This window comes from Gopherus evgoodei, chromosome 2, assembly GCF_007399415.2.
Source record: "Gopherus evgoodei ecotype Sinaloan lineage chromosome 2, rGopEvg1_v1.p, whole genome shotgun sequence".
Lineage (NCBI taxonomy): Eukaryota > Metazoa > Chordata > Testudines > Testudinidae > Gopherus > Gopherus evgoodei.
The window spans coordinates 164,792,140-164,819,123 of NC_044323.1; the positions used below are offsets into that span (position 1 = coordinate 164,792,140).

Genomic DNA, 26,984 nt, shown 5'->3' on the forward strand with positions numbered 1-26,984 from the left:
TGGAAATGGAAATCCCCCCTGAAACTATACCCCATTCCCACTTAAATGGAATAAGCATACACTTCAAATTATATTTTCTATTCTATCTGTTTCTGCAACATGGGAAATTCATGTGCCATTCTCATATATAAAAAAGGTGTTGCTTCCAGAAAAATCCATATGTAGCTGATCCCAGTCAATATCATCTTACTAGGGATATTACTATTTCTAATATAAATTTGAGCAGAAAGATCTCAGCAGTTCGCCTCATATTAATGCCACATTCCCTCTCTAACAACTGCTAATTGCATTAGTTATGTGGCCTTTAAGAGTCTGGACACCAGCAATATTTGTGGTTATGTATGCAATATTAGTATGCAAGAATTTAAAAAAATACTTTTCTTACAATAGGTGGATAAAAAAGGGTGTTGACACTGTTGAAGGAGGAGAAGTAATCATAGTGTGCTGTAGGCATGATATGGCAGAAGGAGAAGTCATGGTGTAGAAAGTAGAAGAAAGCAATATGGCTACAGAAGGTTGCTGTTGAAGAGGAAACAATTAGAGGAGAGCATGGAGGTATTCTGTCTGTTTTCCCCTTACTGAAATTTCACCCTCCATATTTCAGATGTATCTAAACTGTACAGTAAGGACCTGATTATCAGCTCATTTATGTCTGTGTAACTGAGGAGTAACTCATGGAGTTATGCTGGCATAAAATCAAGGCAAGTGACAGGAGAACCACAATCTAGGCTTCTACTAGACACAGACAAATTGTATAGCTAGATGTACAGATACTTACCTGAATCCAAAATTGCCACACTTCACCTGAATCTGAACATGTCATCTGCAGTTAATTTCTGTTCAACTCCTGTCATAGCTGAAAAAGGAAAGAAGGACTCAACCCATCCAAAGGAGCCACTTGTGGCTAAAGACATTGTCATGGACAAATAGAGAGAAAACCTTGATTTAGTCATGGGAGTTTACAAGAGAGACCTGCTCTTTTGTGAAATGAGGTGAGAAGGAGAAATATTGATGCTTTTGAAGAAAAGAGAGAAGGGAGAAGAGGGTGCACAAAGAGAGCAGTAGACATATCCTGGATGGTGGCAGATATTGCAGTAAAGTATACAATGGTTTTGAAAGCTTTGCACTCTGCCTGCATGCAGTAATGATTTTAAAATATGCTATTCTTGCACTGTCTTCATCCCAGGCCCTAATTTTGGATCCTCCAGGTCCCACCTCATTTGCTTCCACCCATACAGCTCTCCCCCACTGCCCGACCTCCGAGGCTGTCCCACTCCATTCACACTCTGCCCCTATTTGCTATTAGATACTTTTTAGAAGGTGTTATGATGGCCTTCACCCTCTCCATGCTCCCAGGCTCTGTGGGATTTGCTGAACCCATACGGTTCTGTCATGAACCTGTTGATTTCTTTAGCAATGTTCACTGTGGAGCAGTGATGGGTGCAACTGAGAGAAGACTGTGCTGCCTTAGGGGGAAAGGAGGAGCCTATGATCTCCTCTGCTCAACTTTATGGTTGGGGAAGAGTATGATCCCTTTCATTTCCCTACGATACAGTAGGAGGAAGCTCCCAAAGAGGGATCAAGAGGTTGAAAACCGCCATGATTCTCTTTCCAAAGATGATGAGTGGTGAGTCAGTCTGGGGAACTTTGTTGGCAGGGAGGGAAGATACTTAGAGGATTCTGGGCTTAGGTTGTACTGGAGAGAGTACTGGGTTAGATACAGATCTGAGTGCATGTGAAGGTGCTTTTAGGGATCCAGGGTGATATAAGAATAAGCTAGAAATAATGCCAGTTTACTACATGTCCAAAAATGCATTTTTGTTAATATGGGCAGATGGTTTATCACCTTTTCCTCTCTTTATATTGTTAGTACTGTGGACTGGTTTTCTGTGTGATCCTATATTTCCTGGATGCTCCTTTTTGTGTTTCAGCAATGGTTAGGGCTCGTCTACTTTTACCACCTGCCTCTCAATGTATAACAGTAATGCTTCCTATGAAAAAAAATTCAATAGCTTGTAATGGAAAGCTACAACTTTTCCACAGTTTTTATTTATTGTACAAAATTATTGAGGGAACTATAACCCTTCTGTAGTGCTCTACAGGAGTATTACAAGATCCTTTCAGGAGGGCATCACTTCCTATTGAATTCCTTAGTTTTGTAGAGTAATTGCAATGGAGCCTTATTATTTTCACCTCTGTTACGTTCCACTGTATTTTACCATAAAATCTAGTTTGCTGTATGATTTTACCCTTATTTGCCCAATGTGGAGGGTAAGATTCTGTGTGTTCTGACGTATAGTTTAACATAAGGGCTGGCTTGGATGGTCTTTTTATGAATTCTGGCAGTTCTCGGTGTGTTTCATTGTGTGCTCTGATAAGATAATTTGTGAAAAGGAGCTTGGGGTTTGCATGCAGTTTATTTTATTCTCTTCTTGGTCATGGAAGCAGAGCAATAAATAATTGAAACATAAAAGGAAATTATTATTTTGGGTTGAATCTATCACATGTCAGCAGGGGAAACTTGGAAACTGAAAAATAGACTGTGAAAAATGAAGCTAAAGCCCAAACCAACGATGGATTTAGTTTTGTCTTTTCATACAAAGTATGCCAGTAATTTAGTTATTGCTGAACTCTCAACTCAGTCATCTCAGCACATTTATACTTCATGTACAATTTATATATTTGAAAGAGGCCAGGCAATTCAGATGAAAAACTATTTCTTTCCCCCCCGCAAACGCATTGTATTCAGCCTCCTAGCTCCCGGTACATTTAAAGTTCAGTCCATAAATCAAATTTTTAGCATACAAACTTTTCTGGATTGCTGTAGAGGATGTTTTAGGCTTGGTCTACACTGAACAATTATATTGGCATAGCTATGTCAGTCAGGAGTGTGAAAAATACACTCCTGACCAGTGTAATGTCATGAAGTCAGTAGGCTCCAGGTCTGGTTGCCTAGCAACACAATGAACTCAGGTGGCCCCATTAAATCCCTACTATGAGGCTATGCTCCTTGATTTAACAGAAGGGCCAAAAAAAATCATGATTTAAGCATTGTAGCAACAGTAGCACAGTGTCTACTTAATTCATCTTATGACCATAGCTGTGTCAGACCTGCTTCCTGACAAGCTCTTGCTCCAACCCTTGTCTGCTGTGCTCTAGTCATCATCCCTACCTTCCTCAGAACTTCTGACTCCTACCACTGGCTTCTCTCCTGACCGTGCCTCTGGTTCTGCCTTTTTATTTTGCTCTGCTGCTAGGCCAGTCTCTTGTTCTAATCACTAGGTCACACCACCTGCATCTCTGTGTGTGACGTGTAACTATGTCAACATAACTCACAGTGTAGATGCAGCTATGTTAACATAAGAGGGTTTCCTTTGACATAGGTAATTTCATTCAAGGATGTGGTGTTCCTACACAGAGAGAGAAAGAGGGAAAAAAAACCTTCTGCATCACATGGCTAAGCGGGTATAGATATGCATATCTAGTTATGCCAGTGTCGTCTCCATTGTGTAGGCATACCCTTAGTCTACCTTTATAATGCTGCTTTCCTTGTGGTTTAGGGCAAAAAAGGTATGATAAGTATATAGTTCCAGATTTAAAACTTTGTTTAGTACAGTTAAGATTTAGAAATTCACTTAATATGAAATTATATTAGATCATCTGAAAGCCAAGACATTTAGTGTTGTGGATGTAGGGGGAAAAAGGTAGCTAAGCAGACTGCATTTAGTGTTCACCAGTCCAGGATATCCCTAAAGCCATGGACTCTATAGCATCTTCATATTCAAACCACAAGGGGATTGTTTGCAATCAAGTGGTGTGGTCAACGAGTTTAGTGTGGATGCTCCCTAGCACAGATTTTCAAACAAGTTCATATATTTTTGCATTGGTAGAGAGACTAGGTGGTCCCCAAGGATCACAACTCTCAGGCCGGTGACATAACCACTACCCAATACTCCTCTCTGGTTGTTCACATTCTTATTTCAGGGTAAATCTGCACATGAACGTGACGGAGAAGGTGGTGATAGAAAAGGAGAGAGACATGGTCCACAAATCATGAGAAACTAATTCAATTGCTACCACAAATACAGATAACATACAGTTGAAATAATAGTTTGTGATCCCACAGCCAATCCAGAGACTTCACAGAAAATAGCTTGAGATCTAGTGACAGGTAGGAAATAAGCCAATGTTCCCATTGTAAGATTTTATAACTGCCCTTGAAATTTAAAGCAGACAATAATACTGCAGCAGCAGCCAATATTCTACTACATTAACATTTTAACTAATTTAAAAGTCCAAAGGCAGCTTAATAACTGCAGTATGTCTTCAGTCTGGATTACAGCAGCAATATCTGGTTTGGTTTAATTTCCTATTCCTATGTGTTTAAGCAAAAGTTTTATGTATGTGCTAAATGGTAATATATTTATCTGATCTGAATTAGTGACATCAGCACTAACTTCTTAATTAAACATCTCTAGTCTGTGTGTGATAGTAACCCAAGTGACTGTATATTAAAAAAAGGAAATGACATTTACTTTTCTTATCTTCTGTTTTCCAGCATATGGTTCTTGTGTACAGCATTCTATTGTTACAAATTCTCTAGATGATGCTCAAGAAAAAACAGAATCCAGTTCACTCTCTTGGGTGTTTTGGCTCTGCAAGGATAATTGGATTAAACTATGTTAAAAACTTGTTTTCAGTTTGCAGAGCGAGCAGTTCAGGAAAAAAAATCTCCTTAGTTATCAGTTAAGCATGTTTGATATGGAAATAATTGAGAATCAATAAATATAGAGCGCATCACCTTTGAGGCCGGTTTTCAGGATAGAGCCAGGCTGGAAGAAAAATACATCAAAATATTTCATGGCTGACTAACTGCTAGAGCTCTGTGACATTTTTTGGATGACTAGTTTATTTGCCAAAAAACTGCAATTTGGTCGACCTGAAACTATTTGTGAAATAGATGCAAATTCACCAAATAGTTTCAACTATTTTTTCCTCAGCTAGATTCCAAGGGGATTTTGGCACTGTTCACATAATGGAGGGACGAGGGAGTGGCCTCCTTATAACTTTTAGACAAGTGATTAGGGCACTCACCCAGGATTTGGGAGACCTATGTTTAATTCTCACCTCTTCCTGCTGTGAAGAAGTGATTTGAACTTGAGTCTCCCATTTAAATGTGTGCTAACACCGGACTATAGGACACTGATGTGCGTAGTCTGGTGAGAGCTTCTCTCAATCCTCCATGCTGTACAACTCCCTCTTCCCTCCATTATGTGAACAGTGCCAAAATCCCCTTGGAATCTAGCTGAGGAAAAAATGGTTGAAACTATTTGGTGAATTTGCATCTATTTCACAAATAGTTTCAGGTTGATCAAATTGCAGTTTTTGGCAAATAAACTAGTCATCCAAAAAATGTCACAGAGCTCTAGCAGTTAGTCAGCCATGAAATATTTTGATGTATTTTTCTTCCAGCCTGGCTCTATCCTGAAAACCGGCCTCAAAGGTGATGTGCTCTATATTTATTGATTCTCAATGATTTCCATATCAAACATGCTTAATTGATAACTAAGGAGATTTTTTTTCCTGAACTGCTCGCTCCGCAAACTGAAAATAAGTTTTTAACATTGTCATAAACAGATAGTTAAGGGTTAATAGAACAGGAGTATTTCATGTCTCTTTTGCCTGTAAAGGGTTAACAAGTTCAGTAAGCCTGGCTGTCACCTGACCAGAGGACCAATCAGGGGACAGGATACTTTCAAATCTTGAGGGAGGGAAGTTTTTGTGTGTGCTGTTAGTTTTTGGTTGTTGTTCACTCTGGGGGCTCAGTGGGACCAGACGTGCAACCAGGTTTATCTCCAATCTCTCTGATACAGGCTCTTATAAATTCAGAATAGTGAGTATTAGGTAGATAAAGCGAGTTAGGCTTATGGTTGTTTTCTTTATTTGCAAATGTGTATTTGGCTGGAAGGAGTTCAAATTTGTATTTTGCTGAAAGGATTTTAATTTGTACTTGTATACTTGGGCTGGGAGGGTATTCCCAGTGTCTTATAGCTGAAAGACCCTGTAACATATTCCATCTTAAATTTACAAAGATAATTTTTACTGTTTTTTCTTTCTTTAATTAAAAGCTTTTCTTGTTTAAGAACCTGATTTTATTTTATTCTGGTGTGAGACCCCAGGGGACTGAGTCTGGATCCACCAGGGGATTGTTGGGGAGAAAGGAGGGAAGGGGGAGAGAAAGGTTAATTTCTCTCTGTGTTAGGATTACTTTCTCTCTCAGGGATAGTCTGGGAGGGGGATTGAGAAGGACGGGGGAAGGTGAATTTTCCTCTCTGTTTAAGATTCAAGGAGTTTGAATCACAGTGATCTTCCAGGGTAACCCAGGGAGGGGAAGTCTGGGAGAGGCAACGGTGAGGGAAAGGATTTACTTTCCTTGTGTTAAGATCCAGAGGGTCTGGCTCTTGGGGGTCCCTGGGCAAGGTTTTGGGGGGACCAGAGTGTACCAGGCACTGGAATTCCTGGTTGGTGGCAGCGCTACAGGTTCTAAGCTGGTAATTAAGCTTAGAGGAATTCATGCTGGTACCCCATCCTTTGGACGCTAAGGTTCAGAGTGGGGAATTATACCATGACAAACATAGTTTAATCCAATTATCCTTGCAGAGCCAAAACACCCAAGAGAGTGAACTGGATTCTGTTTTTTCTTGAGCATCATCAGCAGACTTGTTTACTGTGTTTCAATGAGTTTTACTTTTCAAATCTATTATTGGCACTGAAGGCTTAACCAAACTGAGTTCTTTCTTCCCCGTTCTTCAGAACCAGTACTAAAGGTTCTGCAGGTCATATTTGGCCTTCAGTGTCACTCATGTAAGCTGATTGCCCATAATAGGTTTGCACAGGTGTAACTGATTGAAACACAGTAAACAGCTCCATTAAAGATGCATAAGGAGGAATAGAATCTAGATTAAACTGCTTTAACAGCAGCAGACCCGATAGTTAAGAATATGCCATATTTATATAGTCCTAGTTAACAGAACATATATTGTACAAGAGTTTCTGAGTGAAAAATACAGTGATTGCTTTAAAAAACAAATGAAAACAAAGTTCCACTATAATATCTGGGACAGCTCACCAGTGCTAGTGGAAGAGAGAGAGAGAGAGAGAGAGAGAGCACTTGATGTGTGGTGTTGGTATTTTTTTTTGTATTGAATCCTCTACTTATTGACTATAATGATATCATAAAAAACAATGGGAAATAATAATTTCCCAAAACAGATGCCAATAATAGGTTTGCACAGGAACAGACTATCAACTGAATGAAGAAAACAGAGAAAGCGTTAGAAAAACCACAGTTTCCCAGTCACTCACCAAGCCCAGAGTAAGGGTGTTATTCGGTGTTCCCCATGCAATAAACAAACCCTCAAAACATTCTGAAGTATTGTTCACTAAAGATTTTTTAAATAGTGCTTTGCAAATAGAACTGCGTAAAAGATTCGCTACTCTGACTGCCTACTTTTTCCCTCTGTGCTCTCAGCACACTGTAGCGAATCAGACACTGCAGCCACACCATCTCAGATGCACTCTCTTTCTTTATTCTCCTCTTAGAACCCCTCTCTAGCTGGACTACCGTTAGAAGCTTGGACAAGACAGCCCACTAAATCCAAAGCCATGAACATGTCATGGAGACTGGTGTGTTGAATTTGTAGTCTTTCAAACATTTACATTGTTCTTACGGATTTTCCAGCTGAAGCGAGTCTCAGATTCTTTCAACCATAACTGCATGCTAATTATGACCTTTGTCTGGGATTCACTTTCTTTAACAGGTTCTGTTAGATGACTTTGCCTTTCACAGGGCAGTGTTAGTATATGGAACAACCTAAGAATTCTTTGACAGATGGGTATTTAGGGATATACGGTCTCGGAATATCTCATAAAGACATGCTACCCAGGAGAACCTCTGTGCTTTACAGGCATATCTTGCTGCCTCTATTAGCAAGGGTACAATGTGGGGAAGATAGGGAACCCCACTTGGCCCCTGAGTGGACCTATATATTTGGCCTAGCTGCCTCACCGTCATGGGTGTTGTGAGCCCATGCACTTGCTTGCCCCCCGTCTACTCCCCACACCTTTGCATTCCTTCTGATGCCCGTGGGAACTGGGCAGCCCCATCCTCTAGGGAGAAGCAAAGTATGTGGCACCAGAAAACCCCAGTCCCTGGGAGGGTTGGAGGATTGAATCCAAGCTTATGATGTTTCCTAGAGAAGTGAAGATGCAGGAAAAGGAGGAGGAGGAGGTCTGGGGCTCCCAAAACTGCCTGGCCCCTGGCAGGCATGGTGCTCTTCAGCCTGACCACCTCTCTGGGTAAGAGCTTGGGATTGAGGGTGGATGTAGAGGTGTTGGTGTCACTAAGCATAACCCTACGTAACTCGGGAGGGTGGAAGGCCACAAGAGTATGGAGCCTTCCTGGTTTTAGGCCTCAGCAGACAAGAGTCCCTCCATGTTTGAACTTTAATCGACCTAAAAGGCCAGGTGTAACAGCCGTTATCAGTTGCAACAGTTCTAACTGGTCTAAAGCAGAAATAATGAGGTCTGTGCACCTTTAACAGAAGGACAAGATAACTTGCAGAAAGAAAACTTACTAACGAGCTGCCGCGGCCAAGATTACTTAATGCACCTGCGCTTACGTAATTGCTACAGGGGGAGGAAGGAGGAAGGAGAAGGAGGGAGGGGAAACGGGGGATTGCTAGCCAGTGAGAAAAGTTCTCATGGATATAAAGGAACAGACTGCTTGTTTTAGGTGTGCTTGATCTGAGTCAATCTCCCTGCACCGCTTTGAGATCTCAAATAAACTTGGTTTGCTTCTCCACCCTGGTGTGTTTATTGGCGCGGCACACCAGGCGACGGACCCCCCCGCTGTTGCTTGGCCTCAGGCAGTTATCTGCCGGCAACAGTTCTTGGCGCCCAACGTGGGGCATTGAGGCTAAAATTAGCCTTGCCTGGATCCCTTCTGGTGGTCGACGGATTGCGGCGATGACTGACGCCCAGCACGCACCAGTGACTTCACCGGGGGCCTCGGTGGAGACGCAGTTCGACTGACCCCAGACGGCACAACGGTGCAACGCGCTCGAGTAGTGGAGAAGCAGTTGAGGGCGACGGTGAGGAACCGGTCCCTTGGATAAGGTAGGAACAGTCCAGTGGTCTGGATTTTTGCCTGTTATGACCTGGGGACGCCCAGTGTCACCCTAGGATATGGGGCAGGGACAGAGTACAGGCAGGGCACGGTGTACACCTTTAGAATGCATTCTAGCAAATTGGGAAGTGCTTGGATCAGATCCACTAACTAAAAGCAAACTAAAAAGTTCTGTATAGTAGACTGGCCTCAATATCAACTAGAGGACCAGAAAGGTGGCCACCGGAAGGATCATTTAATTACTCCTGTTTTGTCAGTAAATGGGTAGCTTCTGAAGCTGTTTGTATGGAGAGCTCTTGTAAAAATATCCCACTGTAGCTCCAGTTCTTCCCTCTGTCTGGCAGAGTGCAAGGATCCAAAAAGCAGGTTAGGGATAGTGCAGGGACAAAGGAGGGACCTGTCTAGAAAAGGGAGACCCTATGTCCTAGTGCACTCTCTCCCTGTTGTAGCTAAAAAGCAAGATCAGATGCAGAATGGTACTGGGGGCCAGTGTGAGTGACTGTTACCGGAAGACACCCAGAGTACCCTGTGAAGCAAAAGCTCGTGACCAGGACTACTCTAACGCAAGCCCGGTAACTAGTGGATCTTTAGGAGGTCCGACCCATGGTGGGCTGACTTGGCCTGGCATCGTCCGGTGAGGAAGCTGCCTGGGACTAGGAGTGTGTGTACCCATCTTTCCTTCCCCTTTCCTTTCCGTGTGGGCTACTGACAGTCTGATCATCTCACTGGATGCAATCAGAGTAAGCGGCGCTGTCTCTGAGAGACTAGCCGATGCTCTTTGCTGAAGGGAGGTGTAGGAGGGTCGTGGCCATCCTCGTTAGCCTCTCCTGTGTGAGTACCCTGTAGGGAAAAATCCTTAGTTTATGAGCCGCTAGCGCGGACAGGGCACCCTCCCTGTGTGTGTAAGTGGAAAATGGGTGGGGGGGGCAGTCTAAACATTCCACCTCACCCCCTAGGGTACCCCAGCATATTACATGTACGTACATTATGGTTCAACAACCTGCAGGTATTTAGAGAAATGGAATATTTACACGCGTGAAAATCCATCTAAACAATGCCCACTAGAAGGTACTTCAATCTAGATAAGATCATACATCTAAGAGGAGCGTTTAATCACCAAAAAGCCCTGACACAGGGTGAGCAAATTTGTCTATTGAGGAAAGGAACGGGTTAATTTAAAAATCATCTTGGCCCAGGGATGGAAGGGGGGGATTGCTCTGCGTTCAAGGTCCAGAATCAAAGCAGACTATGCTAAGTACAAAAAAAAACTGCTTTCGGCCCCAGCTGGCTGTGAAGGAAAAAATATAGACAGAGGCGAACCAAAGGCAATACAAGTTACAGAACTAAGATTACATTTGCAAAGCTTAACTGTCCAGTAAGATCCAACAGTGTGCCTTTGTGACCCCGGAGCCGGTGTGGCTTGGTGACACTGAAGAAGCCGCAGTCAGCTGACCTGGACTGGAATCTCTGAAAGAGACGCTGCAGAAGATTCCAGGGTGCAAGAGAACAGCCCTCCAAAGAGCGGAAGCATGTTAGAAATTCTGGACAAGCTGTATACAGGATAATCTCCAGTCCACCTCTCCCCCCTTCTCTGAACATTATACACAGAAGTGGCCAGTCTGGACGTACGTATGTGGGTATGAAAGGGGCTTGGGGCATTAATGTTTTTCTGAGTGATGAGGGGGCATTCCCAACACTCTCCGTTGTTGTTTTATTATTTTATTAATGGAGCTTTAAAATACAGTTATATGGTGTGTTTTCTTTATCTTCCCCCAACGATCCTGTAGTGTCAGCCTGATCACCTGACACGAGTGATAGATTGGTAACAGAAATTTGTCACAGTTTGGTGAGCAATTAAGAAGGGGGGAGCCCTGCAGAATTTACACCATCTATTTGTTTTACCCTTGTTATTTTGTGTTTGCTTTGCTTGGTACTGTTGGTGTTATATGTTGAGAACTGCATGAGTAAAAGTGAGTCCTAATAGGATAAGAAAACGCTATCTGGTTCTGGTTCTGTTCTGTTTAACTGGTTACTGTTGTTTTCCTGCTCTGTTCATTTGGGCGTTAGGAGTGTGGGCGGAACTGAACCTCTCGTTCGTAATTCCTCGGAGTGGAAGCCATGCGTGCGAGGAAGCTCTGAGGTCAAATTGAGATCCTTCTGTCCCGTCCCCTGTAGCGGTCAGTGTATAGAAGTGGGAAAGTCTGGCTTAGACTGTAGTTCCCTCTGCTCTCTGTGTAATTCTCTTTTCTGTTTAAGTGTCAAACAGATGAATGAGTCTCTGGGTAAACCCTCTAAGAATAGTCCTTTAAATTATATGTTAAGTAAATGGCCTTTGCCCAATGGGCCATGTGTTTTTGTCCAGGTGGCAAGCCTCATGAAGGAGGACTCGGGTAGTCTTGTGAGTAAGAATGTTTAAGGGAAGAGACCAGGAGGGGTGGGGGCTAGATGAGAAGCCCACCCTCCTAGCTAAACTGGTAGTGGAAGAAGTTGGTGCCCATGAAAGGGATGGTTCAGCAAGAAAAGCAGGATCGGGCCCAGGCAGGCAGGCAACAGAGAGAGAGAGAGAGAGAGAGAGAGAGAGATTGGAAAGCAGGTTGGAAAACTTTAAGGGTGTAGTGGAAGGAAGGAGTCAGTAAGTGTAAGCATGGATATTTCAAATACCCAGGACTTACTTGGAATGGTGATTTAAGTTGATAAAAGTGGCTGTTGGGAGACAAGCAAGTGATTTAAGGGAGAGTGAGAAGTTAACTCTGTAGTTGCTGAACGAAACAGCAGTTGAACTTTGTAAAAATGCTAAAGAAAAAAGTTTTTGGTGTCTGTGAAATGTTTGTAAATAAATTCAGGCAAAGAAGTTATTGGATTGCAATCATTTGGTTTGGCTATGAACAATTTAGTTGAATTAGCTGAAGAATGTATACAGTGTTATGTAATTCAAAAACCTGGGCTGCCTATGAAACAAATACAAGAAACTATGGGGTAATTCCTCTGTTTTGCCTGAAGCCAACAAGAGTATTTGTATATTTCAAGCGATGATTGTCTGCCCAGAAGGGGTGGGTAGACCTCTTTTTTTTTGTCTTTCAGATAATCAGAGAAAACTGATGCCAGCTGAACAGCATTCAACGTACCATGCATTTACTGGCACAATAGGAATCATGTTTTGTGTTCTATGTTCTGTCCTGTGGTGTTTGTCTTGTGGCTGGAATTTTTGTGTTTAATATTTTTATAAAATAGTCTAGTTTAAAATCAAACAAAAAGGTTAAATTAAAATGCAGATATTTGTTTTGTTCAACTTGGAATACAAAGTGTTTGGATAAATCAGGAGAATGTGATATACTAAAGTCTAATGCATTTCCTCAAAAAAAAGAAATTTCATTGGCCAAACTGTTAATTGCAAAAATTGTTGTTAAAATTTGCATACCAACAGTCTTTGAAAGCAAAGACATGAAAAGTTAACCCACTCCCCATATTGTACATGGGATCTTTCTGGCTACCTCAGATTTCTAGCCAGAGGGCTGGGGATGGTGGAAGGCTATTGGACTAGAGGTTGTATTGAGTGAACTCCTCAAAGTGGGTGTGCTTGTCCTGGCTTGTTGCTCCAAAGAGGGCTTGAATTTGTCCACACAGCTATGAGATCTGAAAACACTGCCAGGCACTAATGAAATGTGTTAAGTTTATTTTCTCACAGGTAAAGAAGCGCTACCCAAAGACCCTAGCAGCCCTGCCACTCCTTGGAACCAGGAGATGGGATTGATGTAAAGGTCCACCGACAAAAGACTGTTTTGGGTCCATGCTGGAAAGGCCTTTAAGTCCCGGTGACTACCAACACTGCTGTGAAGTGCCAAAGACTGACTGCATGAACCCAAGATTCTCACTGCAAAAAGACCCCTCCACATCGGGAGAATTCTCCTACTGATGATTAGCCTACTTCACCTTCTAGCTCCACTGTGCCTTCTGGACAGTAGGGAAAAAGTACAAGGATGCTGCACCACGACTGTTTTGGGAAAGAAGAAGGAACATTCGCTCCACTGAAATTGCCAAAGTCCAGGAATTCCTGACTAGAAAGGACATTAAGAACTGACCCTGGTGAAGAAACAAAGAATTATACACTGGTGGGAGGACATTTGTGGGATCCATGTTTGGGAATGTGGTATTAATTGGATTTTGGGGTTTATTCTACAGGCTGCGCCCTGTGTTTTGGATAAATCCTTCAGCATATATATCTCTCTCTGATTGGATTTTAAATAACAAGTACCCAAAGAGTTTGTTCTGCTACTAGAAATTTTACCCGTATTGAAACCATTCCAGTGACTAATAATGTATGCTATTAATGGAAGTGCCTTTTGACAGTACCTGAGAATAGTTAAATAACAGGTGTATTATAGTACTACACCAAGAAAAGATGGTATTAAATATAACTGAGGCTGGGAAGGCATTGCAGTGGGATCTAGTATGTTTAGGAATTCGCAGTTTCCTAAATGACCAGCTGATGGCCATTCGGAGTGATCTTGAGTACCAGACTTGGCCCGCTGCCCTTACAGACGCATCAGGAATACCATCTGATCTGTGATCATGGAGACATACTTGGACACTTCCTGGGTGGAAGTGTGGCTTCCCAGGGCTAGGTGTGCGCCCTTATAGGGGATGAATGCTGTACTTATGTCCCAGAAAGCGCACAGGATATTAACAAGCACATCCTGTCAGCCAAACAGGCTTTTGAACAGTGGAAGGCCCAGGAAAGGAAACCTACTCTTTCTGATTCCCTCTGGGGCTGGTTACTCAACCTGGGAGAACTAGGGGAAGGTATTGTTCACCTCCTGCTCACTGGTGTGGTGTTGTGTATCATTACTCTTCTCTTGCTTGCTTGCTGTAAAGCACTCCAGCTCCCTAGAGCTTAATCACATGTTATCCTTTAAATGTGAGAACACTCAGCCAAAAGTTTGTTGAGTATTCTCAAAGGAGGGAGTTGTTGGTGTCACTAAGCATAACCCTACGTAACTCGGGAGGGTGGAAGGCCACAAGAGTATGGAGCCTTCCTGGTTTTAGGCCTCAGCAGACAAGAGTCCCTCCATGTTTGAACTTTAATCGACCTAAAAGGCCAGGTGTAACAGCCGTTATCAGTTGCAACAGTTCTAACTGGTCTAAAGCAGAAATAATGAGGCCTGTGCACCTTTAACAGAAGGACAAGATAACTTGCAGAAAGAAAACTTACTAACGAGCTGCCGCGGCCAAGATTACTTAATGCACCTGCGCTTACGTAATTGCTACAGGGGGAGGAAGGAGAAGGAGGGAGGGGAAACGGGGGATTGCTAGTCAGTGAGAAAAGTTCTCATGGATATAAAGGAACAGACTGCTTGTTTTAGGTGTGCTTGATCTGAATCAATCTCCCTGCACCGCTTTGAGATCTCAAATAAACTTGGTTTGCTTCTCCATCCTGGTGTGTTTATTGGCGCGGCACACCAGGCGACGGACCCCCCCCGCTGTTGCTTGGCCTCAGGCAGTTATCTGCCGGCAACAGAGGGGGTAGAGGGAGGATAGCTCAGAGCTGAATGAAGGGCAATACTGGGGGAAGAACACTTTAATTTTCAGTGACTTATTGATTTTCCCCCATGTTGAGATACCGAGAGCCTGATTTCTTGAGTACTTAGCATCTTGTAGGTACACACATCATTGCAGATACAGACTAATACGGCTAACCTGTCATATTCCATTGAGGCGAATGAGTAAGTAGTAGTATCCTCAGTTTACTGGTGAGAAAACTGAAACAGAGAGATAGTGACTTGTCTGATGTCAGACATTGAATCAGTGGTAGAGCTAAAATTAGAACTCTGGACATCTTGACTCCCAAGACAGCGCACATTTCTCCAGACTACACTGACTTACTGCTAGAAGGGCTGAGTATCCATTCACAGGCCTCATTCACTTCAGCTGCCATTGCAAGGGCTCACAGTTTCTAAAATTTAGGGCCCAAGATCTCAAGTTGGGCACCCTGAAAATGAGGAACATGCAATTCGTGTTGAAAACTTTGGTGACTTGTTCAGCATCACAGAGGAACTGTGTGATACAGGAAGGAATAGAAATGCATTATCTTTGGTGGCATTCACCTGCCTTAACCACAAGATCATCCCTGCTGTTGCTGCAGTCTCTTTCTTTATAGCTACCTCAATTTCTAGCATGAATAAAGAATTGATCCTAAAGATAACAGCTTCATTCACTGCACAAACTTTATTCATTTCCTAAGCACTGAATGAGGGAAGGATCCTGTGGAAAAAGTCATTTGTGATGATGTATCATGAGGCATATGCAGAAAGAGGCCAACATAAGATTTCACAGACAACCTTAAATCCTTCATTTCCTAACTTTTGAGTGCTTAGGGCAGGTCCAGACTACAGCTTTAAATCGATTTTAACAGCTTTAAATCGATTTAAAGCTGTAACCGTCCACACTACAGAGTGCATAAAATCGATTTTAAGGGTCCCTAAAATCGATTTTGGAACTCCATCTAAACGAGAGGAGTAAACCCAAAATCGATTTCTTAAAATCGATTTTATGATAGTGTGGACGGCCGTCGAAGTTAATGGCCTCCGGGACGTATCCCACAGTGCTCTAGTGGCCGCTCTACACAGGTAAAGGTACTCTACTGCTGGCCAGGTAAACAGGAAAAGCCCCGGGAACTTTGAAATTCCATTTCCTGCTTGCACAGCGTGGAGCTCTCAGCAGCAGAGAGAAGAATGCAGTCTCCTGAAAATAGGAAAAGAGCTCCAGCATGGAGCACACAGGAGTTACAGGATCTGATAGCTGTATGGGGCGAAGAGTCGGTGCTTTCAGAACTGCGCTCGAGCAGACGAAATGAGAAAACCTTTGAAAAAATTTCTAATGCCATGCGGGAGAGGGGACATACCAGGGACTCGTTACAGTGCCTAGTGAAAGTGAAAGAGCTCAGACAGGCGTATCAGAAGACCAAAGCAGCAAAGGGCAGGTCAGGCTCTGCCCCCAAAACATGCCGGTTCTACGACGAGCTTAACGCAATATTGGGGAACAGCGCAACGACGAACCCCCCCTTGTCTGTGGATTCAGGGGTGGGCGTCGTGATTCCTGCCACTACGGAAGATTTAATTGATGGCGATGATCAGTATGATGAGGACCAAGAGGAGGAGGCTCCAGCAGAGAGCACAGAGCATTTTATCCCCCCAAACAACCAGGATCTTTTCCTCACCCTTACTGAGGTTCCCTGCCAGCCATCTCAAGGCAGTACTCCAGAAAATGAAGCTGAGGGACCGTCCTCTGGTGAGTATAATTTCTTTTAATAAAAGTTTTGGTTTAATGTAAGCCTTTTTTACTGGGTGATTCAAATCACTACCTGTACTATGAGTCACTGACCAAGTAGATTAAAAACCTTTCCTAAAACAGTGACCCATGAGGTGGTTTTTAGAAACGTCTCCATTGTAACAGGGCGGATTCATCCTGCTTGTTCGGGGAACGCGAGAGCAAACCGGGAAAGGAGACCAGCTTCGCCACGGTTTGCTCTCGCGTTCCCCGAACCACCTAGCAAACCGCAGGGAAGGAGACCTGCTTGTTCGGGGAACGCGAGAGCAAACCGGGAAAGGAGATCAGCTTGATTACCAGTACAATCTACTACAGGGATTACTAGCCATTATTAACTTACCATTTTCTCGGGACACGGTCTGTGTGCTCCCCTGACCTGCGTCTGAGCAGAAATCTTTGTCCTCACCCACAAGCAATAAGTATTAAAGGAATCCTAAGGCGACCTTGTGGTAAAGTAAAATGTTCAAGGTTCGATAACAGGCACAGGTCAGTGAGGAGAAAGACTGTATGCATTGTTGTGTGAAATGTGTCTCTTATGATTCTTTTATCACTCTTTCCAATCCCCCCCCGCCCCCCCCCCACAGCTGCACATTTCTCCAGCCTCCCTCTTGCTTCTCCTCTACGTGGGGGGGGGGTATCATAAGAAGACTGAGGAAAAGGAGGACGCGTGAGGACATGTTCACCGAAATTATGGCAGTAACCCGTACAGAGAGAGCTCAGCAGGGGGACTGGAAACAATTGGTCGCAAAGTACAGGGAGGCTGCCAGTCAACGCGAAGACAGGAGGGACGCCAAAAATGATGTCTGGCGGCAGGAAGATCAGCGTTGGCGAGCAGCAACTGTGGATCTTCTTCGTGATCAGACTGACATCCTCCGCGATATGCTGCAAGAGCTCCGTGGTTTCAGAATGCCCCTACAGCCCGTGTATAACCTCCCTCAGTACTCACCCTGTCCCACACCTTCCAGAACCAGGCGTGTAAGAACGCGTGGGGGAAGGCTCTCTGCACCAGCCCCCTCCACCGCTGCGGACACTCCAACCAGAAGGCTTTCATTAAATTGAAAAGGCCTTTGTGTCCTGTTTTTTCCCTCCTCTAATGATCCAAACTTCTCCCATGGCACCTTTGCCTATTTTTACTCTCAGGTCATGCTATTAAGGCAGTGTGACTGTAGCTTGGTAATGAAGTAAAGCAAGCAGCTTTGGAAAGCTGCACGGAAGCTAGTTATCAGCATCAGGATTTGACAATTGGGGATATGGGTAATAAAGGGAAAACAAAGAAAGCAGCCATACCGTACCCTGGTCCATGAGAATTCCTGTTCTGTCTTCTCTGATGCACTGTCTTCTTTCCAACCTCCCTTGCCCTTCCTCCAAACCTCCCTCGCTCCGTCCCCCATAGAACGCTGAGTTATGAAATTTCATGCACAGTATTGTAACAACAAGCATGATGCTTGATTGATGAAAGGGTCTGATTTTAAATAAAGAGCACAATTCTTTTAACAAATAATAGCGACTTTATTTTTCAATAAAAAAGCAGTTAAGGAAGGTTGCAGGTACAGTGCCTAGCAGCAGACGGAAGCAGCTAATGGTGGAGGTAGGTAATAATTGGGAAATATAGAATTATATGTTTTCCAATGGACAGCTCTCGCAAGTAACCTAAGCACACAATTGAGTAATGCTGCAGGGAAAGTATCTTGCAGCAGCAACACCGCATAGACGGGGAGGGCAGCAATCAATTGAAAGGAAAATCAGCATTCAAACTGTACCCTGGCCCATGAGGAAGCTACTTTTCAGTGCTTCTCTGATGCGCACAGCATCCTGGTGTGATCTTCTAATTGCCCTGGTGTCTGGCTGCGCATAATCAGCGACCAGGTGGTTTACCTCAGTCTCCCACCCCGCTATAAAGGCCTCCCCCTTGCTCTCACAGAGATTGTGGAGCACACAGCAAGCAGCAATGACAAAGGGGATATTGGTTTGGCTAAGATCTGAACGAGTAAGAAGCGTTCGCCATCTCGCCTTCAGCCTGCCAAATGCACATTCTACCACCATTCTGCACTTGCTCAGCCTGTAATTAAACAACTCCTGAGCACTGTCAAGGCTGCCTGTGTATGGCTTCATTAGCCAGGGCATCAAGGGGTAGGCTGGGTCCCCAAGGATAACTATAGGCATTTGGACATCTCCAACTGTTATTCTCTGGTCAGGGAAGTAGGTCCCTTGCTGCAGCTGTTTAAACAGTGTAGTGCTCCTGAAGACACGTGCGTCATGAACCCTTCCTGGCCATCCCACGTGGATGTTGGTGAAACGTCCCTTGTGATCCACCAGGGCTTGCAGAACCATCGAAAAGTACCCCTTGCGGTTTATGTACTGGGCACCCTGGTGTTCCGGTGCCAAAATAGGGATATGGGTTCCATCTATGGCCCCCCCACAGTTAGGGAATCCCATTGCAGCAAAGCCATCCACAATGGCCTGCACGTTTCCCAGAGTCACAACCTTTTGAAGCAGCAGCTTAATGATTGCTTTGGATACTTCCAGCACAGCAGCCCCCACAGTAGATTTGCCCACTCCAAATTGATTCCCGACTGACCGGTAGCTGTCTGGCGTTGCAAGCTTCCATATGGCTATTGCCACTCGCTTTTCCACTGTGAGGGCTGGTCTCATCCTGGTATTATGCCGCTTCAGGACAGGAGAAAGCGAGTCACAAAGTTCAAAGAAAGTGCTCTTACGCATGCGAAAGTTCTGCAGTCACTGCGAATCATCCCACACCTGCAGGACTATGCGGTCCCACCAGTCAGTGCTTGTTTCCCGTGCCCAAAAGCGGCGCGGAACGGGTAGAACCTCACCCATAACTGTCAGGAGCTCCAACGTGCAGGGGCCCGGGGTGTCAGAAAAATCGTTCTCCAGTTCGTCATCGCTGTCGTCCCCGCATTCAAGCATTCTCTCTTGCATTTCTGCATCATGGGTCAGCAGTGATAGAACGACAATGCGTGAAGTATTTACAGTATTCGCGATCAAGGACAAGAGCAGACCTGGATCCATGCTTGCTGCAAAATGGCGTTTCCCTCACTGCAGCCAGTAAAAACAGCGCGAACTGACTGTGTGCCGTTTACAGGAAGGGGGGGGGGAGGCTGTACCCAGAACCACCCAGGATGGGGACTTTGATCCCATCATGCACTGGGGTAGTAACCCATAATTCCAAAGGCCAGGGACCCGTGCAGGAACTGTGGGATAGGTACCCAGAGTGCAACGCTCAGGGAAAAGACGGACGCCAGGGAACAAGGACGCTCAACATCGATGTAAGTAGCCCTAGTGTGGACGCGCAAAATCGATTTTATAAAGCCTGCTTTATAAAATCGATTTTAATAACATCGATTTTACCCTGTAGTGTGGACGTGAGCTTAGTTTTACAATTTGAATAATTTTATTTTAACATAATTTTTGTTTGTAATTTCTTAGGGTTCTTTTTTTGTAAAAGAAAAAAAGTCAAAACCAAATTGGATTATGTGCAACACTAATACACCCCTCCTTACAATCAATATGCATCAGGAACCCTAAAGGGTTTGAACCCTAAATCTGAACACTGCAGCATAAGCCTCTGCTTGAGCTAAAGGACTAACTTTATGTAACTGAGCTCAAACACAGGATTTATAGGAGTCCAGTAAAAGGCAGCTCTTTGACTCCAGGACTACCCTGATGCCAAATTTCAAAGTCGTCTTTAAAATTATGGATCTGTAAGAGCTTTTCCAAATAAATTTCAAAGTTTTTTTTTAATGGAAAGTGTTAGACAATATAAATCTATAAGTTGATGCCATTCGCCCTACAGTTGAAATTCATGCATGTAAATGGAGAACATGTAAAGAAAGTTGATGCAGAGTTAAGGTTGAAACTCAGTTTCCATTATAATCCTGACATTAGCCCCCTCTCTCAAATCACACACACACGAAAAGGAATCTTTGCTTCCATATTAGTATATGAGCTCTAATTTTGAGGTTGAATTTTTCCATGAGATCTGAAATAAATTAATCAAGGAAGGGGCTCATAACTCATGGCATATTAATAATATAGCTTTTATGAGAGGTTAAAGAGTTTTCTAACTAATTTTGCCACTATGTAGTATGAAAACAGAAAGGAGAGACTTCAGCATTTTCTTCAATTTGGACTGGTGTAACTGAGAATATAATTTTGCTCACACTAAATCTGTTTGCCATTGCAATACATATGAATAGGCTTCGGAGGATTAGATTTTTTGTGGTAAATGTCGGTAAATGTCAATTTCACTGTAAATCTTCTCCCACTAAAAAAATACATTTTTTTCCCCATCAGTGATAATCGAAAATTACCAGATAGACAAAGTAAGAAAAATGCTGCTTGAGAATTTATTAGATTTGGATTTAAGGATATTTACTTTGTATATATTTATAGGTGTGTGGTTAATAGTTTGTGTTGTAATGACTATAAAGCTTTGTCTACTGTCATTAAATAATTGTTGTTTTACTTCCCCTGTTGTCTGATTTACTCCATAACTTCCCCTATTGTGGAAATTTACATCAATAAAAAATAAAAAGCTTAAAATCCGCAATGTTGCATAACTGTGAAAATTTAAATCAATAAACAAAAAAGCTTAAAAATAAACATCATTTTTATCTGTTGAAATTATTTAAAAAAAAAATTCTCCCAAGTCTACATATAAAGCGACCCTTTGACTGTAGCAATGCATACCTATAAGAATTGATTACAGATTACAGATTGCTCTGCTGATTGGTGTACAGTATAGTGTTAAATTGGCAGATTATCTTGGCTAGACATATCATATCTCTCCTTGAGCCTAATTAAGTTTCTGGTTTTAGTGCACTGCTTCATACAATGGACAGGATTTGATGTATCAAATGTGTACAGGGAGGCAAAGAAAAAGATTTTATATTCTTGACAGTTGCTTGTTGACAGCTCACCTTTTTTCCCTTCAAGGTGACTATACATAAAGCCTTCCTGGGAGAGACAAAAAGTTGCACAATACCACCAGCTGATACAGACAGTTAAATTGCCCTTTCTAGGTAGTTACATATTGATTTGCTCTGATAGGTTTCACACTCATTTTACCCCTAGATTGGCAGTTACTAGGAAACCACAATACAGTCAAAATGCTTCCCCTTTCAGCATCTCTACGATGCTGTAATCAATGTGATTAAATATAATGCAATGTGGAAAGCATCTCAGGAAATGCCTTTTGCCCCCCTTTTTTATACATGGCATATGAGTGCCCGATAAGAGGCAAATGATACATCTGCAAATTTCCGCAGTCTAACTCTCATTTCCAGTGGCTTAAACTTGCAGGAATAAGTGATAAAGCTGGGGCATTTTTATGGAAAGAAAATCTGGTCTACAACAGAGTGTGACCCATATAAGGCCTCTGGTGAGTGTAATTATTTAGGAGAAAATCCACATTTTTTGAGTGGAAAGGGGGAAACTTTTCCGGGATTTATTGATTTGTTTTCTTTAAAGGTGGCTGGCTATAGCTGCCCAGGGACTTGGGCTATTAGAATAAGCCCAGGGGAGATGGAATGGTGGGCAGAGGACAGAAGGGACATCAAAGTTGCATGATAAATTTGTTTGTTACACGTGCAGTTTATCTCATGTACATGGATAAAGATAGTGATATCAGTCTTGCAAAATTCTTAAGAAAACTTACCAGATCAGACACACATCTTTCTTCCCCACACCACCCAGATATCTATACAACTGTGCATACAGTCACATATCCCTGGGTTTCTCTCATACACATACACATTTACATTATTATCATTTCTTATTTCTATTGCAGTAGTACCCAGGAGCCCCAGCCATGGGTCAGGAACTCATTGTGCTAGGTGCAGTACAAACAAGTAAGAAAATATTGGTGTCTGCCTGGGTCTTATAATTTAAGTAAAATATCACAGTCTTGCTTTGGAATATGAAAGTGTTTGAGAAGGAGGCTGGGTTGAGCAACAATTGAGTTGTCTTCTGCTTTTCTTTTCTTTTCTTTTCTTTTGCTGTACATTTGTTTAATTACATTTTTTTCTTCTATAATATTTTTGGGGTTTCTTTTGTTTCCCATGTGTGGTTTAGTGGACTTTGCTTCCAATCTTGCAAACACATAGATATCTCTCTAACTTACATACTTATCACCCCAACACTGCAGTAATTGAACATCTCCTGCTATTTAATGTATTTATCCTCACAGTACCCTGATGATGCAGGGAAGCACTATTAACCCCATTGTAGAGATGGGGAACTGAATCACAGAGAGTCTAAATTACTTATCCAAGGTCACCTGGGAAGTCTGTGGCAGAGCAGGAAATTGAACTCAAGTCTCCCTAATTCTAGCCTGGTTCCCTAGCCAATGGACATGTTCATCTTTATGCATGTGAATAGTCCCATTGGGCAATGAGATTACTCATGAGTATGGAGTTAAGAACCTGCATAAATACGTGAATGGTAGGGACTAAATCACTTCAACCATTTTCAGGTTTTTTGAAATGTAGATAAATTTACTTTTGCAAAACAATAATAATAATAATAAATGTTTATTTGGTTTGTTTTTAACATGCTTATCAAGGGATTGCAATTTTCATAAAATGTTCTATTTTTTTTAAATCAACCAGCACTTATCTGGTTTTTAGTTTTCAACTCCTGGCCATTCTGGCAGTCAGAGAAAGCCACCACTTTTGAATGAAAGCCCTAAGATTTGGAGCACAGCTGTGGTTTTAAAGACCTTGCTTCCAGAAAATGTTTCAATGAAGTATTGTCTGTAGAAAACCCAGCTCGCTGTCAATAAATAAATACATATGCTCTAAGATTCTTGAGCAATCATGATTCTCAAATGAGCAAACCTGTTCATGGTTTCTTGAGTTTAGCTAATAAAGTATTTGAGGAGGAGAATGTTGCAAACTAACATTCCTTTGTTCATGGTCTACCTTTTTCCTTATCAGTTGTTAAGGTAAATATTTCCAAGTTCCAGTGTAGCACCATTTGGGAGGTAATTACCAGAAGGCTATTGATCTGGCTAGTTATGGTGAGGCTAACTCCTCACTTAAGAACAGAACATGTTGAAAAAGAAAATAAAAAATTCAAATACTTTTGAAGACATATTTGTACTGCAGCTTTTTAAATAGCACTATGTTTTAATTTTTATTTTTTATGAAAAACAGTGACAATTTTCATTTTCATCCTTTTCCCTGTGCCTATTCCCCTGCTTTTTCCCCACTTTTTTTCTTCCACCCATGCCTTCTATTTCTTTTTCCTGTTTTGCCACTGCATGCAATGTAGCATGAATTATACTTTGCTTGTTTGGCCATTCTGGAACTTGTGAAAGGTTGCACAGTTGTAAAAGGAAAACCGCAGAAACAAAACAAAACATACAAGCACTAAACATACATAAAACATAGAAACACCAAAAAAAAAATGTTCTATTGTATTCAGTTACAGGTGGGGGAAAAATGGAGGATGGCAATGGAAGAGGACTAGGGGGACTATTATGGAGCAGGTCCTCAAGAAACAATTCTGAAGCACTTAGCGGAGAGGAAAGTGATCAGGAACAGTCAGCATGGATTCATCAAAGGCAAGTCATGCCTGACTAACCTAATTGCCTTCTATGAAGAGATAACTGGGTCTGTGGATGAGGGGAAAGCAGTGGATGTGTTATTCCTTGACTTTAGCAAAGCTTTTGATATGGTCTCCCACAGTATTCTTGCCAGCAAGTTAAAAACGTATGGGCTGGATGATTGACTATAAGGTGGATAGAAAGCTGGCTAGATCGTCAGGCTCAACGGGTAGTGATCAATGGCTCCATGTCTAGTTGGCAGCCAGTTTCAAGTGGAGTGCCCCAAGGGTTGGTCCTGGGGCTGGTTTTGTTCAATATCTTCATTAATGATCTGGAGGACGGCGTGGATTGCACCCTCAGCAAGTTTGCAGATGACACTAAACTTGGAGGAGTGGTAGATATGCTGGAGGATAGGGATAGGATACAGAGGGACCTAGACAAATTAGAGGACTGGGCCAAAAGAAACCTGATGAGGTTCAACAAGGACAAGTGCAGAGTCCTGCACTTAGGACGGAAGAATCCCATTCACTGTTACAGACTAGGGATCTAATGGCTAGGCAGCAGTTCTGCAGAAAAGGACCTAGGGGTTACAGTGGACGAGAAGCTGGATATGAGTCAACAGTGTGCCCTTGTTGCCAAGAAGGCTAACAGCATTTTGGGCTGTATAAGTAGGGGCATTGCCAGCAGATCGAGGGATGTGATCATTCCCCTCTATTCGACATTGGTGAGGCCTCATCTGGAGTACTGTGTCCAGTTTTGGGCCCCACACTACAAGAAGGATGTGGAAAAATTGGAAAGTCCAGCAGAGGGCAACAAAAATGATTAGGGGGCTGGAGCACATGACTTATGAGGAGAGGCTGAGGGAACTGGGATTGTTTAGTCTGCAGAAGAGAAGAATGAGGGGGGATTTGATAGCTGCTTTCAACTACCTGAAAGGGGGTTCCAAAGAGAATGGATCTAGACTATTCTATGTGGTACCTGATGACAGAATAAGGAGTAATGGTCTCAAGTTGCAGTGGGGGAGGTTTAGGTTGGCTATTAGGAAAAACTTTTTCACTCAGAGAGCGGTGAAGCACTGGAATGGGTTACCTGGGGAGGTGGTGGAATCTCCTTCCTTAGAGGTTTTTAAAGTCAGGCTTGACAAAGCCCTGGTTGGGATGATTTAGTTGGGAATTGGTCCTGCTTTGAGCAAGGGGTTGGACTAGATGACCTCCTGAGGTCCCTTCCCACCCTAATATTCTATGATTAACTTTTTTCATTTCTGGTTTAATTTAAAAAGCCCTGAATTATTTCCTTAGAATTATGAAATTTTTTTTTTAGGAAAAAAGGCTATTTTTCAATTAAAAAAACATTGTTTAAAAACTTTTTGACAACTTCTGTGTAAAAAGATGCCATTGGATTATAGTGCACGTTAGGTTAAACATGTTATGAACTTTCACCAGGAAGTCTTCATGAGATTGAATTGTGTTTTTAAATCTTTAAACATTTTCTAAACTATAAGCTTGATAAGTGTGATTACGTTGGTGTTGGCTCAACTGAATAGTGGCCTGGAAGTCTGGCCCATTGGTAACCTATATCAAGGGAAGAAATAGGCAGCTTCTAGGCAACTTATATCTGTGCGCAGATATAAGTTCCCTAGAACTCATTTGTCAGATTTGTGAACCGTCTGGGGTCTTTTAAATGCAAAGCTTACTTTGCCCACATACTGAGAGTATCTGAACCTGTGTACTCCTCCAGCAAGAAAAACTGATTACACATCCAGCCACGTTTGCTGCAGTGCAGGGTTTTCCCATCATCCTGTGACAACCCCAGTATCCTTCCATTTTGTGAATACTTGACAGTCCTTTAGGGGATGGTGTCATGTGAACCACATGAAGCATACAGGTCCAGTACAGAAATGACAAGCTGTAGCAAGTCCTCATTGTTTGCGGCTTTAGCAAGGATGCTGCTGGAGTCGACATCTCTTCTGTTTCACCAGAACAAAACTCTTGAAAGGTTGTATTTCTATTTTAAAGGACCTGTGAAATGGACAAAACTTTCTGGGTGAATTGTAATCATATCTGGGTCAATATACTGTGTTAGAATATATTTACAGCCTGGTTGTTAAAACTGCATTCCTAACTTGCACGTGCAGTTGCCACATCTGTGCTTGTAAATCAGAAAACTGCACACACGAAAGGCCAGCACAGCAAACAGGCCAATCATCTGCACAATCACTGGATTTTAGTTTGTTACTGAGGTAATCACACACACAGATTAATCTAATTTTAATATCAGGTTCTTGAAGTCTTCTCCATCCTCCTTCCTCTCCCTCTTTTTCCTCGGTATATGATTTCATGCACAAATAATTATTGAATCAGGTGATATGTTTCTTGATCTTAAAACTTAATCAGTCTCTGGTTATTTAGGTACAACGTTTAGCCGAGTTCTAAATCACAGAGCCAGTCCCTAGCTGCTACTATGATGCTGAGGGAAAAGCCACTCAGAAATAAAGATTTCAATTTACTCAGTCACATGGCTCACCTTGGCTTTGCCCCTACCTGCCCCTACCTACTATTCCCACCTTCCCCCTCTGCACAGTGGTTCCAAAGAAGCTAAGATTTGCAGTGGACAAATATGCATGCCTCCTGTGTACCCACTGCCTAAATCCTGCCTTTGCTTATAAAGTTCCTCTGCCAAGGGACTTACTGTGATATCCTGCTTGCAGCTGTATATGTTCAGAAGAGTCTAAATGAAGCAAAGGGCCTCCTGCAGTTCCCCTGAACTGGGAGGAATTATATTTACTAGATGAATTCTATAAGATATCTATGCCTGAAAATCTCACTAGAGTCATTTTGCATTTGGAGTAAAGCTGATCTGAAAGTGTCTCTCCATGGAGAAACAACATCAAAAAAGAGGAAAAAGTCA

The 26,984-nt window shown here is 42.6% G+C and overlaps 1 pseudogene; it reads right to left on the minus strand.

Annotated features, from left to right (window-relative positions):
* Positions 1-25,999, minus strand: part of LOC115645135 — a 65,652-nt pseudogene extending 39,653 nt beyond the window's left edge.
* Between the last annotated feature and the right edge of the window lie 985 nt (positions 26,000-26,984).